Below are 14,518 nucleotides of genomic sequence, written 5' to 3'. Positions count from 1 at the left end.
TCAGAATTGTGAGGAATGAGTTTCTGTTGTTCAAGCCAAACAGTTATGGTATTATTATAGCAGCTTAAGCTGACTAAGACATCACATTAGACAGAAATGAACATTATAATCAAATCATCATAATAACTGGGTCCTAAAATAATGTCACCTCCTTTAAAGACTTCTGGCTGTATCCCACATTCCTACTTGTTTAACCAAAAACTTTGTTCATCCAGCTATTTTGCCTAGGTAAATGAAAGAATCCAAATCCCCTGTCTGTCCTCCCAGGCAGAAATGGAAAGTATGCCAGATAACTAAATGCTGTTAGAAAAAAATAAGTAAGAGATAAGGAATTCTAGAGCCATATAGTTTCATCAAGTCTACCCTTCAGTCTGTTAGATTTCACCAACAGTGACCTTGAATCAAAGGGAGCCATCCTAGGACTAACAGGGTGGTGGTATTATGCTGCAAATATAAAGCTCTTAAAATTTTTACAAGTTATTCAGGGAAGCACTGATGCCTTCCATAACAAGATGGTGGATACATTTGATATGCCAAGATTTACCCAAATGTACACATCCTGTATCCCCCAATTTCCTGATTCTGTGGCAAGGGTTTCTTGTGCTCCTGAAGCCGTGATACATTAGATGATGTACAAGCTGGGGAAAGAGACTTCGGGGTGGGGGGTGGGGGATAACACTATAACCTGGGAGTGCAGTCTTTCATCAGAAAGCCTCTTCCTGTTTAAATAAGTAACAGTTATTGCTATCTGCTATCCAATAACTGACCTGCTGGATAACAGAAAATTTCCCGCACCGCCCAACCCTCCTGCCTTTTTTACTGCTGCTGAGCTGTTCCAAGGCAGAACCCAAGGCAGAACCCAAGGCAGAACGGCACAGGGGCATCCCGCTGAGGGGAGTCAAGGTTATGGCAGCTGCTGCTTCTTGTTCATGAAATGCACACACCCGATAGTCCTAGAAGGCGCGCAGTGTTAGCCCTGCCAAGAAAATGACAACCCCAACACTGTGTTTTGGGATTGCCTGATTCTGTCATCACCTGCCACAGTTCCCCGGTGCCTGCAGGGAGGTGCAAGACAAGGAGAGCCGCACAGTCTGTCCTGCCAGCAGCCCAGGCGCCAGGGGAATTGGGGGCTTGGCGCAGACATGCGGGGCCAGAATGGTGCAAAAGACCTTCTTGCATAAAGACCTTCTTACATAATGACCTTCAAATTAATTTGATAGGGATTGGTTTCAGACATATATTTCCTCTTTTTTAGTAGGCATTGGTTTAAGTCTCACATTTCATCTTTTTGTAGAATCCATAGACAATGTGATTTTACAGACAAGTGGTCACTTTGATATCAAGGAACGCAGAAGATGAGGGCTACACAACTGCCCTGTGACACAAAGGACCTGTGGCATTTAAGCCAATCCTAATGGTAGCCTGGGGTAGTAACTGGAGGGGTAGTGAAGCCAGCCTGGGTCACTGGGGACACACTGAATGGCATGGCTTTTCTCTTGCTCCAAGCAGATGACATTTGTTAAAGGATCAAAGGGCAAGCAGCAGCGGTGGTTTGGCAAAGACAATGAAAACCGGCAGCTACTTTTCTTCCTCAGATCAGCACCTGGGAAAGAAGCGAAGCGATGGGTGAGCAGTCTCTACAGGGGCGGCGGTGCTTACACCTGCAGTGTCCGGGGTGGTTCGGGAGAGGGAGCCTCTCTGAGCTGAAAAATGAGAACACATTAAAGGTTCAACAGAACACAAAAGCCAAAAAGAGAACTTTGAAGTGAGAGGGAAATAACCAAGGGTTTAAGCCAATAAATTTAATTTTAAAAATAGTAAATAGCTTTCTTAATAGTAAAGCTCTAGACTATCTTAATATTAAGGCACAGTATAATTTTATAATTATTTCATAACTAGCTTTATCAACTCTTTTTTTGTGTGTGTGTGCATGTGACAGACAGAGAGAGGGGCAGATAGGGACAGACAGACAGGAAGGGAGAGAGATGAGAAGCATCAATTCTTTGTTGCAGCACCTTAGTTGTTCATTGATTGCTCCTCTCATATGTGCCTTGACTGGGGGGGGGGGGGCGGTTCAGCAGAGCTAGTGACCCCTTGCTTAAGCCAGCAACCTTGGGCTCAAGCCAGTGACCCTATGCTCAAGCCAGTGACCTTGGGGTTTCAAACCTGGGTCCTCTGCATCCCAATCCGATGCTCTAGCCAATGCGCCACTGCCCGGTCAGGCTTATCAACTCTTGAGTAGATTTAATGATATTTATATTATACGTGTAAGGTATAAAGAATGATACAAACACCTATGAACTCACCACCCAACCTGTCCAAACCAACTGCACCTTTCCCAATCAACCACCCAGAAATTCCCAGAGTCCCAGCTCTTCTGGATTCCTCTCCAGCTTGGGTCAGGGTCAGTGTCAGTGTCCAGCAGGGCTGGTGGAAGTGGTGGGTCTGATTTTGGTCACCTGGAAGTTTTGTGCAAAACATTTTGAAGTATTCTGTAAGTAGAAACTGGCTGTGGAGGAGAACTGGGGAAGGCCCATCTCTCATCTGGGGCTTGGGCATCTCCATGGACAAGAGGGGACCTGGAGACTAGGAACCAGGACAGGAAGAAGGGCCAGTCAGGCTGAGGAGTAGCACACAGAGGGCAGAGAGGCAGTGGCCGATGTCACACTCACCCTGAGACATACTGAACCCTTCCTCTGGTAGCTGTAACCTATTTCTGCACCTAACTGGCTAGCCAGGAGGCCTCTAATGTCCCACAGGTCCTGTTTCCATTCACCCAGGGCTGGGAAGAATGGAGCCCCCGGGTGCCAGGTGAGGGCTGGCCCAAGGTGCTTGCAATTGGGAACTATCTGTGGAAGACCCATAAAGCATCTGAGTCTGGAAGGCCTCACAGCCTTTATTGCCTCACAGCAGAGAAAGTAGGATGAGACCCAACAGGTCAGGAGAGGGTGAGACTACAGGCAACAGCCCAGGCCCTGGGCAGCGTCTTCAGGACAGTTACAGGAAAGGAGGTGAACACGTCCATCTGTCCATGTGATGGGCGCCAACACGCACACGGTGAACGAGGGCTTGCTTCTGAGAAAACGTGAAAACAAGCTTAGGACAAAGGAACAGCCACAGTGAAGCCCAGAGATGAGCCTGGCCTCTGGGCAGGTGATATACCGGTAAGTCTGGCAAGAATGAGTCCTTAACAGGCTAAGACCAAGTAAGAGGCTTTAATCTCGTGGCTTCATCTGACCTGGCCTGGCCCAGTGTGGCTGGGCTTACTGAGCAAACACCACCCATGTGTAGGGGGCAAAAGCCAAATTCCAAAGGATTAGCCAGGAGAGGGTGGTAAGAAGTGGAGCTACAGACCACTTGTTCAAGCAGATTAGTGATAAGAGAAACGGGGTAATTGTTGGAAGACAAAGCCGAGAGTGTGGACAGACTTCTCTGTGTGTTGACAGAGCCCACACACGCTCGGTCTTTGGCATCTGGGCAACAACCTCGCTCCTTTTAGGTGCCCACTCACTCAGGGAGGCCAGGAGCCTTTTCATTCGAGGCTCAGGGAAGCCGAGCACCAGCGAAGAGCTATAAGTGTGAGCTCAGTCCTCCTTCCCTGAGCCCAGCTGCTCTAGGGCTCTGACGCAGGGCAGAGGGAGGTGTGACTCCCGACTGAAGCCTGAGCCAGGGAACACCAGGCCCTCATGACTACAGCCTCCATCACTGCCCTCCCCCTGGCTGACCCTCCCCCTAGCAGACCCCCTGGCAGATGCCTCGGCCTGCTGTGCTTTCTCCCTCCCACCAGCTGTCTCCAGGCCCAGAAGGAATTCCATCATCTCCCTTGTAAGGGCAGCAGCTGCCGCTCCAGGGCTGTCAGTGACCCAGAGGGGCTGTTTCCTAGAACGCCACCCAGGCCAGAAGACGGCCAACGGCTCTGCTCAGCCTGCAGCCTGCATCCTCAGGAGCGGGTGCGGAAAGGCAGCTCCAGGGGCAAGAATGAGTTTCCCTGAGGATGGAAGTACCGCACACCTGGGCTGCCTGTAAACTTGGGCTTCTTTCTAGATTTAGGAAAGAAATTGAGCGGGAGAAGAAAACTTCTACTTTTTTTTCTAAAATGAAAATGAGTAGGGACTACATACAGCCATAGACAACATCTCGCAAACAACCGAGGGAAAGCAGCAGGACACAAATTAGTAAATACGGTCTGATTCCATTCACATAACATTCAAAATCGGGCAAAAGCGAATTACACTGCTTAAGTAGAACCAGGAAGAAAAACCAAGGCAGTGATTTTCAGAAAAGTCAGGATACGGTTATCACTGGGGGGCACGGTGGGGCTGAGCTGAGAGGGGTGCCCGTGGGGGAAGGCTCCTGAAAGCTGCGTATACTCGATCTAGTCTTTTACCTGGGGTGCAGGGGGAGTTGAGTTACACAGGTAACTTTAAATTATTCTTTATACTCTACATATATATTTTTGCGCTTTTCTGTATGTATCCCATAAAACATTTAAAAATTAAAAAGAAAAACAGGCCCCGGCTGGATAGCTCAGTTGTTTAACAGCGTCATCCCAATATGCCAAGGTTGTGGGCTCCATCCCTGGTCAGGACACGTACAAGAGACAATCAATAACTGTATAAATAAGTAAAATAACAAATCAATGTTTCTCTCTCTCTCCCTTTCTAAGATAAAAACAACAACTAAAAAAAGCCCAACCTGTGGTGGCACAGTGGATAAAGTATTGACCTGGAACGCTGAGGTCGCCAGTTCAAAATCTGGGGCTTAGCCCTGGCCGGTTGGCTCAGTGGTAGAGCGTCGGCCTGGCGTGCAGGAGTCCCGGGTTCGATTCCCAGCCAAGGCACACAGGAGAAGCGCCCATCTGCTTCTCCACTCCTCCCCCTCTCCTTCCTCTCTGTCTCTCTCTTCCCCTCCCGCAGCCAAGGCTCCATTGGAGCTAAGTTGGCCTGGGCACTGAGGATGGCTCTATGGCCTCTGCTTCAGGCGCTAGAATGGCTCTGGTTGCAACAGAGTGACGCCCCAGATGGGCAGAGCATCGCCCCCTGGTGGGCATGCTGGGTGGATCCTGGTCGGGCACATGCCGTCTGTCTGACTGCCTCCCCGTATCCAGCTTCAGAAAAATATATAAAAAAAAAAAGAAAAAGAAAAAAAAATCCAGGACTTGCCTGGTCAAAGCACATATGGGAGTTGATGCTTCCTCCCCCCTTCTCTCTCTCTCTCTCCTCTCTAAAATGAATAAGATCTTAAAAAAAAAGAACAGCATACCAGTAAACAAAAATAATATGTCAAGCACTGTTACAATGATATAAAAATATGCACACAAAAAACAGACCAGGTGAAAACAAAGAAAGTTTGTGTTATGGGATCATAGGAAATTTTCCCCTTCTATTATTCAAACTTACTATGTAAGATTACATTGATTTTATAATAAAAAGATATGGTAATTTAAAACCACATACACATGTTTATATGTTTGAAAAAAAATTGAGATAAGGTGAAAACTTTCCCTTCTTTTTAGGAAGTCATGACTTCATCGGCTACCTTCTGGAAGACTTCTTAAAAGGACTGGGCTTTAGGACAAATCAGTCTTCTTCCTTATTTTGACTCAAATAGATTTCAGAAGGGCACAGACATTTTTCTCTGTGATGTAAGATTCCTTCAAAGAGGTTCCACAAAATCCACTATGTACTTAAAACGTGCTTCTAGCTCTCTCTCCCAAATGCAATGCTTATATCTGTCATTGACTTTATACCAATGGTGCTTCTGCCCAATCAGTGACATCCTGCTTCTGTGCCTGCTCTTGCCAGCTTCTCATGGACCTGGCACTCCTCCATCCCTGAGGTAAACGGGTATTTTCACTCCAATCCAGAATTCCTGGAGTCTGAGAAGCAAATCCAATCAGTGCCTGTGGGAATACATGATTAAGGGAACCTAGTTTCGAGGCGATGGGCAGCAAGAACACGGGTGAGACACGGTGGACCCGGTCATTTTCTTTTTTTTTTGACAGAGACAGAGTCAGACAGAGGGACAGATAGGGACAGACAGACAAGAAGGGAGAGAGATAAGAAGCATTAATTCTTCATTGTGGCACCTTAGTTGTTCATTGATTGCTTTCTCATATGTGCCTTAATGGGGGGGGGGGGGTTACAGCAGACCGAGTGACCCCTTGCTCGAGCCAGTGACCTTGGGCTCAAGCTGGTAAGCCCACGCTCAAGCCAGCAACCTCGAGGTCTTGAACCTGAGTCCTCCGAGTCCCAGTCCGACGCTCTATTCACTGTGCCGCCTGGTCAGGCGACCCAGTCATTTTCTTGCAGAAGACGAACTCACATGAGTGAGACAGCTGAGCTCATGCAGAAAGTACCGTGCCAAGTGGAGCAAGTGGGCACTCAAAGAAGACTTAAAGAGAGGACTATGGGTGAAAATAACCAAGTGCCCTCAACTGGCTCAGTGCTGCCACTAACCTGATGGTGTTTGCATTGCAGAGGCATGCTTGAGAGAGCGGTAGGCAGGAGTGGGGGGGACGGACACAGAGGATGCAAGGGGGCTCTGAGGAGGAAACCGAGTGGGTGATGGGTAGAGCAGTGCCTTGAGCACCAAAGTTCCTTAACTACTCCAAGACTTCTCAGAGCAAAACGGGTGCCATCAGCATATCCTCGCCACTAGTCTTATGTGTTGGGCTCACACACAATTTCATGTAAGCCTTACAACAACCTTACGAAGTAGACATCATTATCCCAGGTGATGGCTGAGGAAACTGTGGGCTGGAATTCATACTACTAGACTAGAACTCCTTGAGAGCAAAGCCCAGACCTTATTTCCTCCTTCAGAGGGCTTGGCACTCAGAGGGGCCTCCTTAAATGTTGACTGAAGGAAGGCAGGAGGCTTGATCAATGAGACAGCGGTGTGAAAACACTGTGTGTGTCAGCCACAGTAAGGGGCTGGAAGTAATGGGAAGGAGGGCTACTCCAGCCGGCTGGGGAGTGTTTGGTGCAAAGCCTGGGGCAGAGAAACAAAGCAGGCATTCTCTGGGAGAGAAAAAAAGACAAGAAAAAGAGGCAAGCAGGTATGGGTTGAGGACAGCCAGCAAACTAATTATATATATAAATGACAGCCAGCAGACTAATTATATATATATAAATGGCCTTGAGCGGAGGGTCAGACTGTGATGAGGAAGCAGCTTGGAGAGTCAGGGTATGAAGTCAAGGAGCACAGAGAGGGGCTCAGGCCTCTGAATGAGATCCGGAGGCATGGGACAGCCTGGAGCATTCACAGTGAGGGGAGGAGGAGGAGGAGACATGATGTGGGGGCTGGTCTTCCTGCTTCTTTACCTGGCCCAGGCTGACTGCAGGCCAGGAGAGCAGCGACCGCGGTAACTCAGGTATGAGGATGTGGTGGTTAATTAGAAGGTGCCCTAGATTAGAAGGCAGGAGCAGAGCTGGGAAAGGACTGAATGCTGGAGCTTCTCTGGAGGGAAAGGAAGGCAGACTGGGGACGGCAGGAAGAATGGCGGCATGGGCACACCGGGCAGAGCGGAGACTGGTGTGGACAGATGGAGGCCAGCTGTCAGGGCGCCTGCGGTCTGTGGAAACCCAATAATAAAACTGAGGTCAGGGCCCTGGCCGGTTTGGCTCAGCGGTAGAGCGTCGGCCTGGCGTGTGGGGGACCCGGGTTCGATTCCGGCCAGGGCACATAGGAGAAGCGGCCATTTGCTTCTCCACCCCCACCCCCCCCTCCTTCCTCTCTGTCTCTCTCTTCCCCTCCCGCAGCCAAGGCTCCATTGGAGCAAAGATGGCCCGGGCGCTGGGGATGGCTCCTTGGCCTCTGCCCCAGGCGCTAGAGTGGCTCTGGTCGCGGCAGAGCGACGCCCCGGAGGGGCAGAGCATCGCCCCCTGGTGGGCAGAGCGTCGCCCCTGGTGGGCGTGTCGGGTGGATCCCGGTCGGGCGCATGCGGGAGTCTGTCTGACTGTCTCTCCCCGTTTCCAGCTTCAGAAAAAAAAAAATACAAAAAAAAAAAAAAAAAGAACCTGAGGTCAGCTTCTCTCTCCAGGAATCCTTTAGATTAGTAAGAAGATGGTAACTGACCCAATCAGCCAACGTAAGGGGGTGACCGCAGAGCACCTACTGAGTGTTCCTATGTGTCAGGGGCCATGAAGGCTCTTAACACATGGCATTTCATTGAAATTACTGCACAACTGCCCTTGGAGGTGATAACGCTATTTCCACTGGACATATGGAGGTGATGATTTCCCAATGTCACCCAGCTTTATGGGAAAAAAACAGAAGTAGGGGTAATTCTAAACACCAAATAATATCAGAATCAGAAGGTCTGGACCAGGCTGATGGGCTAACATTTTGCCTTACTCAGGTGTTGAACATTTAGGAGACATTTCAAACAAAATACTCAGGTACTGTCCATTCTACCTACCAAATCTGTTCCTTATCAAAGCCTCTGTTCAGGCCTTTAGCTTCTACCTGAACTATGACATCACTATTACCTGGGTACTCCAAATGGGTCTCCAAGCCACTACACTGTTAGCATATTAAGCTTGCTAAGATGTAAATCAGATCACAGAGGCAGGCTTGTCACCTCCTATAGGTTTAACACTAAGCCAGAAGCTGCACCAACTACCAGGAGCTCACAAGTTTGAAGGGGAAAGAAATGCATAAACAAACATTTCAATATACGTGAAGAGGAGGGCTGTGTCAGAACCCGGGTACCTGGAGGAGCAGGAGGAAGGCACTGGTCACTGAGTGAGATGGAGGACTGCTCAGAGAAAGCACCTTTGAGGCGAGTCTTGAGGGTTGATTAGGAGTTCACCAGGAGGTGGGGGAGAACCCAAATGAGGGTATGCTAGACAGAAGCCAGCAGTGCGATCCACCTCGAGCATTTAGGATGGCTGGTGTATTTGACATATGAGGGTGGAGAGCAAGTAGGGGTCAAACCACCCACAACCCGTGGAACATGCTGAGAGTGTGGACTAGATGCTAAGTGTAGCTGGAATGCTTGCTAGTAGGGCAAGCAAAGAAATGACCCCATTAGATTTGCCTTTTAGGTAAAGATTGAAAGTATAAAGTACAAAAGTAAACACAGAGCCTGACCAGGCAGTGGCGCAGTGGATAGAGTGTTGACCTGGGATGCTGAGGACCCAGGATTGAAACTCTGAGGTTCTGGCTTGAGTGTAGGCGCACCCAGCTTGAGCACGGGCTTGCTGGCTTGAATGCCGGGTCACTGGCTTGAGTGTGGGATTGTAAACATGATCCCATGGTCGCTGGCTTCAGCAAGGGGTCATAGGGTCAGCTGGAGCCCCCAACCGCTACCCCGGGTCAAGGCACATATGAGAAAGCAATCAATGAACAACTAAAGTGCTACAACAAGTTGATGCTTCTCATCTCTGTCCCTTCCTGTCTCTTTTTCTCTCTTACTGTACAAAACAAAACAAAAAACACACAGAAAGATACATTTATAAATTCTGGCTGGGGTAAGCTATCCTTAGCATAATCCAAAACCAGAAATAAAGGAAGACTGATTTAGAGGTGACTATACTACAATGAAAAACTGTGATATGCCCTGGCCGGTTGGCTCAGCGGTAGAGCGTTGGCCTGGCGTGCAGAGGTCCCGGGTTCGATTCCCGGCCAGGGCACATAGGAGAAGCGCCCATTTGCTTCTCCACTCCCCCTTCCTCTCTGTCTCTCTCTTCCCTTCCCGCAGCCGAGGCTCCATTGGAGCGAGGATGGCCCGGGCGCTGGGGATGGCTCCTTGGCCTCTGCCCCAGGCGCTAGAGTGGCTCTGGTCGCGGCAGAGCGACGCCCTGGAGGGGCAGAGCATCACCCCCTGGTGGGCAGAGCGTTGCTCCTGGTGGGCGTGCCGGGTGGATCCCGGTCGGGCGCATGTGGGAGTCTGTCTGACTGTCTCTCCCCGTTTCCAGCTTCCGAAAATACAAAAAAAAAAATAAAAATTCAACTTAAAAAAACAACAACACATGGCCCTGGCCGGTTGGCTCAGCGGTAGAGCGTCAGCCTAGCGTGCGGAGGACCCAGGTTCGATTCCCGGCCAGGGCACACAGGAGAAGCGCCCATTTGCTTCTCCACCCCTCTGCCGCGCTTTCCTCTCTGTCTCTCTCTTCCCCTCCCGCAGCCAAGGCTCCATTGGAGCAAAGATGGCCCGGGCGCTGGGGATGGCTCTGTGGCCTCTTCCTCAGGCGCTAGAGTGGCTCTGGTCGCAACATGGCGACGCCCAGGATGGGCAGAGCGTTGCCCCATGGTGGGCGTGCCGGGTGGATCCTGGTCGGGCGCATGCGGGAGTCTGTCTGACTGTCTCTCCCCGTTTCCAGCTTCAGAAAAATGAAAAAAAAAAAAAAAAGAAAAAAAGAAAAAAAAAAAAACACAAACAAAAAAAAAACCCTGGTATATAACAAAAGATACCACAAGCTACTTTTAGTAAAAATGAGTAAACAGTAAACAAGACTACCACTGAGTTAAGAAAACTGAAAAGAAAACAAACAAATCAAGACTTCAAAGTGGCTCTACTAGAAAAACCAAATCCAACAGTGGATTACAAACAACAGCTGATGCCAACCCAAGAAGACCTAGAAATAATACAACTGAAAATTGGAGGCAGATAACACCAACCCTAGACTCAACTAGCTCTACAAACAACACACCCAAACACACAGACATAATGAGAAGAAAGAGAAATGCAATCCAAATGAATTAACAAGAGAAACCTCCAGAAAATGAACTGAGTGATATGGAAATAACCAACTATCAGATGCAGAGTTTAAACTAAGGATTATTAGAATTCTGAAAGATCTTAGAACAACAATAAATGGACACAATGAGCACATAAATAAAGAGATTACAAGCATCAAAAAGGACATTGAAATAATAAAAAAGAACCAGTCGGAAATGACAAATACAATATCAGAAATAAGACTACACTAGAAGCAATTAACAGTGTAGTCTGGATGAAACAGAGGATCGAATCAGCAATTTAGAAGACAAGATAAACGAAAACACAGAAGCAAAGCAGCAAAAACAAAAGAGGCTGAAAAAATCTGAGGAAACTCTAAGAGAGCTCTGTGACAACCTAAAGAGAAACAACATCCGCATCATAGGGGTTCCTGAAGAAGAAGAGAAAAAACAAGGGATAGAGACCTTGTTCAATGAAATCAGAGCTGAAAACTTCCCTAAATTGATGCAGGGAAAAGTCACAGAAGTTCAAGAAGCACAGAAAACTCCATTAAAGAGAAACCCAAAGAAATCTACACCAAGATACATCATAATTAAAATACCAGAGCTAAGTGATATAGAGAAAATATTAAGAGCTGCTAGAGAAAAAAAGGCCATCACCTACAAAGGAGCCCCCATAAGGATGACTTCAGACTTCTCAACAGAAACACTTGAGGCCAGAAGGGAAAGGCAAGAAATATTCAAAGTAATACAGAACAAGAGCCTACAACCAAGACTTCTTTATCCAGCAAGGCTATCATTTAAAATTGAAGGAGAAATAAAAAGGTTCCCAGACAAAAAAAAAATAACAAAAAACTCAAGGAATTCCTTACAACCAAACCAATGCTGCAAGAAATGTTAAGGGGCCTGTTGTAAACAGAACAAAAAGGGAAAAGAATATAGTAAAAGAGGAGTAAAGATTTCAAGAATAAAATGGCAATAAATAACTACATAGCAATAATACCTTAAATGTAAATGGATTAAATGATCCAATCAAAAGACATAGGGTAGCTGCATGGATAAGAAAACAGGACCCATACATATGTTGTCTACAAGAGACACACCTCAAAACAAAAGATACACATAGACTGGAGGTAAAAGGATGGAAAAAAAATATTTCATGCAAATGGAAATGAAAAAAAAAGCAGAGGTAGCAATAATTATATCAGACCAAAGAGACTTTAAAACAAAGCCTATAGTAAGAGATAAAAAAAGGTCACTACATAATGATAAAGGGAGCAATCCAAAAGGAGGATATAACCATTATAAATATCTACACACCTAATATAGGAGCAACTAAATATATAAAGCAGACTTTGATGGATATAAAGGGCGAGATCAACAGCAATACTATAATAGTAGGGGATTTCAATACCCCACTAACATCACTAAACAGATCCTCAAGAAAGAAAATTAACAAAGAAACAGCAGACTTAAAGGACATACTAGATCAACTCGATTTAATAGATATCTTCAGAACCTTTCACCCTAAAGCAGCAGAATATACATTTTTTTCAAGTGCTCATGGTACATTCTCTAGGATAGACCACATGTTAGGGCACAAAAGTGGTCTCAACAAATTTAAGAAGATTAAAATCATAGCAAGCACTTTCTCTGATAACAATGGCATGAAACTAGAAATCAACCATAACAGAAAAACTGAAAAATTCTCAAACACATGGACACTAAATAGCATGTTATTAAATAATAAATGGATTAACAATGAGATCAAAGAAGAAATTTAAAAATTCCTAGAAATGAATGATAATGAGCATACAACAACTCAAAATTTATGGGACACAGCAAAAGCAGTACTGGGGGGGGAGTTCATAGCACTACAGGCATACTTTAAGAAGCTAGAAAAAGCTCAAATAAATAACTTAACCCTGCATCTAAAAGAACTAGAAAAAGAACAGCAAGTAAAGTCCAGAGGTAGTAGAAGGAAGGAAATAATAAAGATCAGAGCAGAAATAAATGACATAGAGGCTAAAGAAACAATACAGAGGATCAATGAAACCAGGAGCTGGTTTGTTGAAAGGGTAAACAAGGTCGATGAACCCTTAACCAGACTCACCAAGAAAAAAAGAGAGTGGACTCAAATAAATAAAATTAGAAATGAGAGTGGAGAAATAACAACTGACACAACAGAAAGACAAAATATTGTAAGAAAATACTATGAAGAACTGTATGCCAAAAAATTAGACAACCTAGGTGAAGTGGACAAATTCCTTGAAACATATAATCTTTTAAAAATCAATCTGGAAGAATCAGAAAACCTAAACAGACCAAATACAACAAATGAGATCGAAATAGTTATCAAAAAACTCCCAATAAACAAAAGCCCTGGCCTGGATGGCTTCACAGGGGAATTCTACCAAATATTCAAAGAACTAACTCCTATCCTTCTCAAGCTATTTCAAAAAATTCAAGAGGAAGGAAGACGTCCAAGCTCCTTTTATGAGGCGAGCATAATTCTGATTCCAAAACCAGGCAAAGACAACACAAAGAAAGAAAATTATAGGCCAATATCCCTGATGAACTTAGATGCTAAAATCCTCAACAAAATATTAGCAAACCAGATCCAGCAATACATGAAAAAAACCATACATCATGATCAAGTGGGATTCATTCTGGGGAGGCAAGGATGGTAGAATATTCATAAATCAATCAATGTGATTCATCGCATAAACAAAAGGAAGGAGGAAAAGAACATGATAATTTCAATAGATGCATAAAAAGCATTTGATAAAATCCAGCACCTATTTATGATCAAAACTCTCAGCAAAGTGGGAATACAGGGAACATACCTCAACATGATAAAGGCCATCTATGACAAACCCACAGCCAACATCATACTCAATGGGCAAAAATTAAAAGCAATTCCCGTAAGATCAGGAACAAGGCAGGAGTGCCCCCTTTCACCACTCTTATTCAACATAGTACTGGAAGTCCTAGCCACAGCAATCAGACAGGAAGAAGAAATAAAAAGGCATCCAAACCGGAAAAGAAGTAAAACTATCATTATTTGCAGATGATATGATACTGTACGTATAGAACACCCTAAAGTCTCAGTCAAAAAACTACTGAATCTGATAAATGAGTTCAGCAAAGTGGAAGGGTATAAAATTAATACACAGAAATCAGAGGCATTTTTTTTTTTGTATTTTTCTGAAGCTGGAAACGGGGAGAGACAAGTCAGACAGACTCCCGCATGCGCCCAACCGGGATCCACCCGGCACGCCCACCAGGGGGCGACGCTCTGCCCACCAGAGGGCGATGCTCTGCCCCTCCGGGGCGTCGCTCTGTTGTGACCAGAGCCACTCTAGCGCCTGGGGCAGAGGCCAAGGAGACATCCCCAGCGCCCGTGCCATCTTTGCTCCAATGGAGCCTCGGCTGCGGGAGGGGAAGAAAGAGACAGAGAGGAAGGAGAGGGGGAGGGGTGGAGAAGCAGATGGGCACCTCCCCTGTGTGCCCCGGCCAGGAATCGAACCCGGGACTTCTGCACGCCAGGCCGACGCTCTACCACCGAGCCAACCGGCCAGGGCCAAGAGGCATTTTTATACACCAACAATGAAACCGTCTGAAAGAGAAATTAAGGAAACAATCCCCTTCACTATTGCAACAAAAAAAATAAAGTACCTAGGAGTAAATTTAACCAAGGAGGTTAGAGACTTGCACTCAGAAAATTATAAAACATTAATAAAAAAATCAAGGAAGATACAAACTAGTGGAAGCATATACCGTGTTAGTGGTTAGGAAGAATAAACATCATTAAAATGTCTATATTAACCAA

General features: G+C 46.1%; 1 protein-coding gene across 2 annotated transcripts in view; it reads right to left on the bottom strand.

The window, feature by feature from the left end:
• The window catches only part of DPYSL5 (dihydropyrimidinase like 5), a 97,331-nt gene that overhangs the window by 61,490 nt on the left and 21,323 nt on the right, over positions 1 to 14,518 (bottom strand). The window contains exon 2 of one of the 2 annotated variants that reach the window (XM_066266716.1): positions 1,604 to 1,703. The exons of the other annotated variant lie outside the window; for it this stretch is intronic. The gene's annotated coding sequence lies outside the window, so the exon portion shown is untranslated. The remainder of the gene's footprint in view (positions 1 to 1,603; positions 1,704 to 14,518) is intronic. 2 annotated transcript variants of the gene reach the window in all.

This window comes from Saccopteryx bilineata, chromosome 3, assembly GCF_036850765.1.
Source record: "Saccopteryx bilineata isolate mSacBil1 chromosome 3, mSacBil1_pri_phased_curated, whole genome shotgun sequence".
NCBI classification, from domain to species: Eukaryota; Metazoa; Chordata; class Mammalia; order Chiroptera; family Emballonuridae; genus Saccopteryx; species Saccopteryx bilineata.
This window is presented reverse-complemented; position numbering and strand designations above follow the sequence as displayed.